Genomic DNA, 9,875 nt, shown 5'->3' on the forward strand with positions numbered 1-9,875 from the left:
CGCAGTGTCAGTGTAGATTTCTTAAAACAACCTTAAAATCAAAAACTTTAAAATCCAAAGCTTTAAAATCAAAATATCTGACCTTTAAACCATGCTCTGATACCAATCTAAATTGTCACGACCCGGAACTCCCCATCGAGCCCGTGACAACCGCCGCGAAGCCTCGACAAACATTCTTCACCCCGAATGTCGATCGAAACCTCGCAAGGCTCTCGTATCAGCTTTCGCACTTCCCCGGTGAGCAATAGTTATCAAATAATCAAAATACGAAGGATTACAAATCATTTCCAAATCATAACATAACATTTTTTTTTTAGCTCATAGGGGCATTTTTGTCATTTTTGTCGAAAACCTCGAAACTTGCTAAAAATGTAGTAGGTAAGCCGAAAATATATATTTAATGATTTAAAAAAAAATTAAGTATCTAAAACGTTCATTTGAAGTGAAAATTTGACCATTTGAATATAATAAAAATATTCAATAAAATAAACTATTTTCTTGTAAAATAATTTTCATAAAACTATCGATACATAATTCTTATAGCGTAAAAGATAATTATATACATATATACTATAAAACAAATAACCAAAGCATAAAATTTCTTTTACAGTGACACGTGGGCCCACATCTATCCAAAATGCATCGGAAGCTGGAAACCTACAGCTTTTACCGATTCGAGTCCAAATGAAAGTCCTTGTCAAAATCAGCTAACTATGGAATTCCCTGAGCCTGAAATGTGAGGAAATGAGGGTGGTGAGATTATAAAATCCCAGTGAGTAAACAGATACCATCTAAACTATCTAAAGTCGAGTAAATGAAGACAATTAAAATAAATCATCATACTGTAATTTCATTACCTTTCAACTCATTTCAACCAAATAAAATCAATCCATAAAAATCGAGAAATCAACTTGGCTTATGAATTTCTTAAAACTTTGGCTCGTGCCAAAACTCATGCTCGGTGATACCTTGCGCAGGGCATCTAACCGAGTCCGCCAAGGCTGTTAAAATTTTGTGTACACTTAAAATATATTTTTGTTTGAAAAAAATACAGCCGTTCCTTGGCGTTGGCTGAGTTCCCCTTCACGTGGTGGTTTGGCGTGAAGTGAACCCTAAGCTATACCCCAGGAGATACCCTACGCGCCTCTCCGTTCGAGGTAATAATATAATGGAGTTTACCGTGCCCCTCTAATAGGCTGGTCCACGGAACCCCCTCTGCAGTAAATAATTAATATATAATCCACCAATCAATAAAATTCATTCTAGCATGTCATGGCAATTTATCACAACCTAGCCTCTCAAGGCTGAATACACAGTATAAATAATTATAACACCAAAATCAGTTTAGCCATTCATGCTCATTTATTGTCATAAGTCATTCAATTCAGAACCATAAATTTGCAACACAAACTAGCAGTCTCCAATTACTCTATTTTCAAAACCAATATTCGATTTTTCAGAAAATTTATAAAATCATTTTATAAAATCACAATTTCCCTTAAAACATAACAATTTACCATTTAAACCCATTTTTCATAAAATCACATAGTTGTATAAAACTACTCTAGATAATTAAGACGATAATAAGTTTACTCACAATGTCTAGAATGCAGACTTTCGAAGCACTCTGTCTACTGGTCCTCGGATGCAATTTCCTTGCCTTTATTGGAGGACTCACCACCTTGACACAGTACAAAATCGAGAATTTCACTAAGTTGGTACTAAATCAAAATTAAACTAATTTGGACTACCAATGCATGATATGGAATGCAAAAATGCATTGGTAACTATCTAAATCCAGTATTAGCCTAATTCGTCTTATCACTCGATTAAATTCCTAACGGGTTCGTTTAAACTCCAATTTAATTCTTTTCAGTTTCTATACCTCAATTACACCCAAATTAACTTAATGTCCCTCAGTGTGATGCAAATTATCAGTCCCAACAGCAAATTACAAAAATACCCCTAGTGGGTAAAAATTCGTATTTTTCCTCCGAAAATTCCCATTATTTTTCTAGGCTCATAATTCATTATTCCTTAACCAATTCTCCTAGAATAAAATCAAACTCATCCTCACTCACTACATGGTAAATTCAGCCATTAATGGTTGGGGGAGAAAATAAATTCTTTTCTTGTTGTTTTGTTTCTAAATATGCTAAACTAACTAAAAACACTAACATAAATTAAAATCAAATAAATCCAACAACTTTCTCTCTCCTAACCCATTTTTTCAGAATTGAATTCATCATGAAAACATGTAATTTAATCATGGAAAATAAAGAGAAATGCTTGGGAATAAGAAAACTCAAGCTTAATAGAAAAAATCTCACCTTTTTCACTTAATTTCCTTGAAAATTCACACTTTTTCTTTGATTTTCTCTCTCTAGGGTTTTGTTTTTTCCTTTCTCTCTCTTGTTTCTTGCTTGGCCGAATGTTGAAGAAGAAGAATGGGTGGGCTGATTTTCTTTATGCCTTTTTATTGTTTAATGAAATAATATTATTTTATTCATATTTTAAATATTTTATTAATTCATTTTTTTTTTCTAGCCATCCACTTGTCCTATTTTTTTCACCATGCATTCCCTTTGACTTATCCAAGTCTTAAGTGAAATTTCCAGATTTTTCCAAAGTTTTGGTGGAGCAAATTTTTCAAAATTACACTTTTGCCCCCGAACTTTTCAAAAATTACATTTTTACCCCAAAAATTGAAAATTTTCCATAATGCATAATTTTCACTCCTCATACTCATTTCACACTCCAAATAATTAAATTTGATCAAAATCCTTTCAAAAAATTAAATTTTCGATTCCGAATGGTAAAATTACCATTTTACCCTTTTACTCCAAATTATACCGAAATTAAAAATTTTCACTTCTAAACCTCAAATCTTAATCCAATAAGTGAAATGGGGCCAAAAGTCTTTTCTAAAAATTTCCATTTTGTCCCCAGGTGGCAAATGACCATTTTGCCCCTAGATAGCGAAAATTCCAGTTTGACTCCAAATTGATCCTCGAACTCCGAATCACCATATTAACCCATTCTGGGACTTTAAAATTCTTAATTTCATTGTAAATTCTCTATTTGATCTAGTTCGAGGCTTAAATCAACTTTATTGTACCTCTAGGTACAATACCGACTTTTGTAAATTTTTCAAGACTCTCTTAGCATGTAAACATGCTATCCACCACATGTATGTCATCACAAATATTTCTGTAGAGTCGGGCTTGTCATCTTCTCCCCCACTTGGATCAACCATATGATCCTCCTTCTTGATTGACTTCGATATCCGGCTAAATATTAATATTTTAATATTATTTTATTAATAAAATATTATTTTATTCTAAAAATTTTATCTTGTCTCCTTGGTACCAAAAATACCTTATTATGCCGCACTTGACTTCCAAATCGCCTTTTATCTCATAAATTCTCCTCCGAGAAAATTATTATTATTTTCTTACTTGCGAAATATTTTATCCTAAACTACTCCTTTCGTCTTTTATCACTTTTAAACATTTTAATTGACCTCAATTTGCATTCAATCAACTTTATTTATCACCATATCAAAGTATGGGGTATTTCAAATTTAATTAGACATATTGTAGAGAATGTGCTCTCACTTTTCTCATACCAAACACTACCTAAGGGCATACATATACCTTAGCAAGACTATACATGAGTCCATCATTTCTTTCTTTTTTTTTTTTCTCCATCTTGCATATTTGCAAATGGAAACTAAAGCTATGTCAATGGCTATATTCAAGTTCCCTTAGATTGTTACTTTATAAGTTAGTATTTTTTATTTTAGAAAGTGAAAAATAGAGAGTACATTTAAATATAAGAAAACTTATTTTTTAAAATTTAAGATTTAGAAAAATTAAAATCAAACTTTTATAAATAACAGTTATATATTTTAATTTGATAAATCAAATTATATTATATAATTTGATTCAATAATTGACATGTAAATATTTTTTCTTAAGTAAATAGTTGGATTCAAATTTTTTTAACTTTTATGTCAAGAAAAAATAATTACATTTCAATTGCTATTTTAGTATTTATTAAATATGACTTGATATTTAATAATAACTATTGAAAAACCAAAGAAAAAAAAAGTAATAACCATATGGAAGGAAAGAAGCCATTTGGGGCTTTCCTCTTTTAGGCACTATTGCCAAGTGTCAAGCAAGGAACCCCTTTAGAGCTTCCTTTAAATATAGTTATTAGTCTGTTGCCAATACGATGCGTTCGAGATGGTAAATTTTTTTTTTTCAATTGAGTTGAGAATACTTTGTGAAATAGATATATAATAGTAATTATATTATTATATTAATTGTTGATATTCATTGACATGTACAAAATATTATTTTACAAAATATATAACTATTGTTATTGTGACCATCATTGTGGTATTTGTGATGGTGCTTCCATACAAAAACACACTTATTAGCAGCCTCATTACAAAACAAAACTTTAAATTAAATCTCCAAACCTATGGTAGCATATGTAATAATTCAATTTCTCTTAAAATTCTATCTTTAGCTAGTTGACTTGCACCACTTTTTATTAGTTACATTTAACACTGAAAATAGAATATGGAATAATTCAATCTCTCTCAAAACACTATCTTTAACTAGCTGATATGCACCACTTTATGTTGACTCCATTAGTTTTTAATGATAGTAAAATATTCTCATTCATTTGTGTCTAATACCTTTTCTTAAGTGTGCAGGAAAATTAATGTATGAAATTAATAAATCAATCCTTCAAAGTGTATATTAAAAGAATAAGGGAGATAAAAATAATGAGACATGACTGATTAACAAGGAGGAAGCTCATTAGTTGAATAAGGAAGAATGTTGGTTGGCCAAGATTCAAATTGGAGAAATGATGAGCTGAAGAGTTTGAGAAACAGAGACAACTTAGTCAACTAAGAAATGGACTAGTCGACTAAGTGCTTACTGCCAGAGACAGGGAGTAGAAAACAGAGACAACCTAGTCAACTAAGATATCGAGTAGTCGACTAAAAGCATTCTGCTTGCAAGTTTGAAATAAGCACTAAAAGACAGAGTAACGGCTAGAACCGACTCTCAACTACCTCCAACGACTAAAAAACTGTCAAACTGCCATCAGAGATGTTTCTCCAAGTATAAAAGGGTCTTTCAACAATTAGAAAGAAGTTTTTAGAGTTTAGAGAGAAGATTTAAGCCTTATAAAGTAGAAAAATTAGAAAATCTTCTCCACATTTTGCTGCACTCAAATGATTATCTTTTATACTTGTATTCAGCACTCAACCTTGTACCATTTAGATCAACTTATGATCATAGGTACTTTCTTCTACCTTTCTTATTTTATTCTTAGAGTGAGGGAGTCACTCTAAGAGGTTGTTTCAAGCCCGGTGTGCTTGAAGGTGTTAAGGTTCTAACTTAGCCTTGAAAAGTTAGGTGTTAGGTTTTAGTTTAGCCCGTGAAAAACTAATGTAAAAGGTTTTGGCTAAGCCTTGTAAAAGCTATTGTAAAGCTTGGTGAAAGCTTGTGAATTTCACCGGTTCTTAGTGGATTTGTTAGGAAAATCCTTGGTTGGATAATCAAGGTAGTGGATGTAGGTCTTGGACTGAACCATTATAAATTGTTGTGCATTATTCTCTGTTTTTATTTTCTTTGTTCTAAAAATTAGTTCCTTATCTTGTCAAGAGCTGATCTGTGCTATTCACCCCCTTCTAGCACATATTATTGGGACTAACAAGTGGTATCAGAGTTAGTTCCCTATTATTAAGGTTTAACACCCTTTGGGAGGATCCAAATGGCTCAACTAAAATCAGTAGTGGCTAAGGGACAATCAATAAACAAACCACCTCTATTTGATGGCTATAATTACCCTTATTAGAGCACTAGGATGTCAATCTATATTAGAGCTATAGACTATGAAATGTGGGACATCATAATTGATGGACCCTTTATGCCCTCAACCGTGAATATGGTGACAAATGAGTTGATGCCTAAGCCAAGGTCTGAATGGATCGAGACTGAAACTAAGAAAGTTCAAATAAATTTTAAGGCCATCAACACATTACATTGTGCCTTGACCCCCACTGAATTTAACAAAGTCTCAAGCAGTACAACAGCTAAACAAGTGTGGGAGAAACTTAAAATAATCCATGATGAGACTTATCAAGTAAAGGAGTCCAAAATTGCTCTCTTAACACATAACTATGAAATGTTCAAAATGGAGCCTGGTGAAGACATCACCAGCATGTTTGATAGGTTTACAAACATCACAAATAAATTGAGTCAGCTAGGCAAGCCTATTCCTGAACATGAATTAGTGAAAAGACTACTTAGGAGTCTACCAAAAAATTGGAAGCCTAAAGTGACTGCAATCCGAGAGGCAAAAGATCTAAATGTTATCACCTTAGATGAGATTTGTGGCTCTCTCCGAACTCATGAGCTGAAGCTTAAAGAGGAAAAAGAAGAAGATACGAGGGAAGCAAAGAAAAAGAAAAAAAGCATTGCACTGCCAGCATCCTTGAGGAAAAACTTGAAGAGTTATCATGTGATGATGATGAAGAGTTAGCTCTGGTTGAAAGAAAATTCAGAAAGCTTATGGTAAGAAGAAACCAAAGGCTAGCTAGAAGATGGTTTAGAAAAGATCAAGGTGCTTCATGGAAAATCAGAAACAAAAATTATTCCAACAAAAAGGAGGAGCTGATCTGCTACGAATGTAAGAAACCTGGTCACTTTAAGTCTGAATGTCCATTGCTGAAAGATGAGGCACTAAAGAAAAATAGGAAATCCAAGAAAGCAATGGTGGCTGCTGCATGGTCGGACAGTGACACGTCAAGCTCTGAAGCTGAAGATGAAAAATCTGAGGAAAGAGCAAACCTCTGCTTGATGGCACAAGATGATGAAACAGAGGTATCCTCATCCTCTTGTGATATCTCCATTGATGATTTGCAAAATGAGTATGATTGTCACGACCCGAAACTCCCATCGGGCCCATGACAACTGTCGCGACGTCCTGATAGGCACTCATTACTCGGAATGCCGATCAGAACCCCGCAAGGCTTAGCATCAGCTTCCACATCTCCCCGGTGAACGGTAGTTATTAAATCTCGCATTTCAAGAAATCATAAGTCGTTTCCAAATCAAAACAATAAAATATTAGTTTCTAGCTCACAGGGGCATTTTCGTCATTTTTCTTAAAAAATATTGAAGCCCATCAAAAACATGGTGTAAAAGCTAAATATATTCATACGTACTTTAAAGTAGATAACTGAAGTATAAAATTACTTTTACAATGACACGTGGGCCCACATCTAACCAAAATGCATCGAAAGCTGAAAATTTACAGCTTTTGCCGATTCAAGTCCAAATGAAGGTCCTTGTCAAAGTCAGCTAACTATGAAATTCCCCGAGTCCAAAATGTGAGGAAATGAGGGTGGTGAGATTACATAATCCCAGTGAGTAAACAGACACCATCTAAACTATCTAAAGGTGAGTAAATGGAGATGAATTAAAATATTCTTTTCCAATATATGTTTCATAACATGAATATTTAGTTTACTCAATTAATCAACATGGCTTATATACCTCACAAAACTTGGCTCCTGCCAAAAATCATTCTCGGGGATGCCTTGGCCTAGGCATCTAACCGAGACCACCAAGGTTGTTAAATGTCTTTACATCCAAAATTCTAGCCATGCCTTGGCATTGGCTGAGTCTCACTCTCATGCGGTGGTCCACATGAAGTGCACTCAAATCTTTACCTCTAGAGAAACCCTCCACACGGCTCTCCAATCGAGGTAAGGTATATCTGATTTTGTGCCCCTTCTCTTAGGCTGGTCCACAAAACCTCCACTGCAGGGATTATGGATTATTTTATCTACCACCTGATTTATAAAATCTTTATTTGCATGACTTGGTAATTTATCGCAATCTAGCCTCTCAAGGTTGAATACATAGTATATATAATTTTGATACAAATACCGACTTTGCCATTCATGCTCACATATTGCTATAAGTCATATAATTTAAAATACAATTTATAACACAAGCAGGCAATTTTCAATTACTCTATTTTCAAAAACAGTATTCAATTTTTCAGAAAATTTATAAAATCATTTTATAAAATCATAATTTCTCCTAAAACATAGCAATTTACCATTTAAACCCATTTTCTATAAAATCACACAATTGTATAAAACTATTCCAGACAATTAAGACGATAATAAGTTTACTCACAGTATTAGGAGTAGAAATACTCATATTTTCAGTCCATGGGTACAGTCTTTTACCCGTATCCAATGACTCACCACCTAGCCATAATCCATGTCACATATTCTAATTAAATTGTGTCTAACAGTCATAAGCTATTTCAGGCTCGATATATATGCATGATATGAAATAAAAAATGCACGAGTAGCCATCTAGACCCGGTATTGGCCTAAGTTGATTTTTCATCCGATAAATTGGCCCATGCGTCCAATTTCACTCCAACTTGCTCCATTTCTTTTCCAATCCCTCAATTCACCAAAGACTATTATTTCTTAATCAAATCACCTAGAATAACATCCCATTCTTCCTCATTATTCACTTAGAGAATTCGGCTATTGATGTGCACCAAACCTTTGGTAGTTTTCTTCACTTGTTTTCATGTTACACATCATTAATCACCTAAAAACACTAACATACCTAAAAATCAACCCAATCCAAGATCATTCTCTCTCCATACCCATTTTGACCAGCCATGAATTCACCATGAAAGCATGCTTTTCAACCATGGAAATTAAGAAAAAATGCATGGGTAAGGTAAATCACTAGCAAAATCAAAGAAATTTTACCTTTGCTTGATCAAATCCTTGAATTCCAACACTTTCTCTTTGGATTTTTCCCACCTAGGATTTGTTCTTCCTTGGTTTCTCTTCTCTTCCGGTTTGGCCGACCACTATGGGAGAAATGGGCTGATTTTTATGCCTTTTTATAAAGAAACAATAAAATAATAAAAGCATGACACATGGCATTTCCTTTTTGGTTCAAATTTTAAATATTTGACTTTTAATTCTTTAATTCTCCACCACATATTTCTCATGTTTATCCATTTCTATGATGAATAAAATCCCTTGGTCTTGACAAGTGTAGGGGCTGAAAATTTACCGATTTGCCCCGAGACGGTAAAATTACTATTTTACCCCTATACTCCAAAAATACCAAAATTACAACTTTTTCACTTATCTACCTCAAATTATACTCCAATGAGTCAAATGTGATCAATCTTGATCAAAAACTTCTTCCAATATTCTAATTTTATCCTTAAGTGGCAAAATTACCATTTTACCCTTGAAGAGTGAAAGTTTCGATTTGACTCTAATTGATCCTTGAACTCCAAATCACCATATTAAATCATTCTTGGGCTGTAAAATTTTCAATTTCACCCTAAAATCCCTATTTGAACTAGTTTGAGGCTTAATCGACTTAATGGTACCATTAGGGGCAATATCATCTTTTGACGATTTCTCGAACTTCCTAAATATGCAAACATTCTATTGAGCATGTAAATGACGTCGTAATTATTTTATAGAACAGGGTTTGACAATGATGTCTTTATGATGAATTTGAAAAACTTTTTTCAAAATACAAATTAAAGAAAAAGGCTACATCTCTTGAAAATGATTTGGATAAGTTGAGACAAGAATTCAATTCTATTTTTGAGAATAGAAATATTTTGTAAATTGAGTTAGAACACTCAAAAACAGATTTTGAAGTTTTAAAATTGAAGCTGGATATGAAGTCTGATGCTGTGCAAAAATTACTTGATGAAAACACAACTCTCAAATGTTTGAAAAAGGAATCTTCAAAAGGATGTGCATACCACAATAAAAA

The 9,875-nt window shown here is 33.2% G+C and overlaps 1 long non-coding RNA gene across 1 annotated transcript; it reads right to left on the minus strand.

Moving 5' to 3' along the window:
• Positions 1–442: 442 nt before the first annotated feature.
• On the minus strand, positions 443–2,458 carry LOC148764138 (uncharacterized). Its single transcript, XR_016024787.1, has 3 exons — positions 2,331–2,458; positions 1,598–1,681; positions 443–729 (listed from the first exon to the last, which is right to left on the minus strand). It is a non-coding gene; the product is annotated as an uncharacterized LOC148764138 (long non-coding RNA).
• Positions 2,459–9,875: the final 7,417 nt, after the last annotated feature.

Source organism: Theobroma cacao, chromosome 2, assembly GCF_053813885.1.
Source record: "Theobroma cacao isolate CCN51 chromosome 2, ASM5381388v1, whole genome shotgun sequence".
Taxonomy (NCBI): domain Eukaryota; kingdom Viridiplantae; phylum Streptophyta; class Magnoliopsida; order Malvales; family Malvaceae; genus Theobroma; species Theobroma cacao.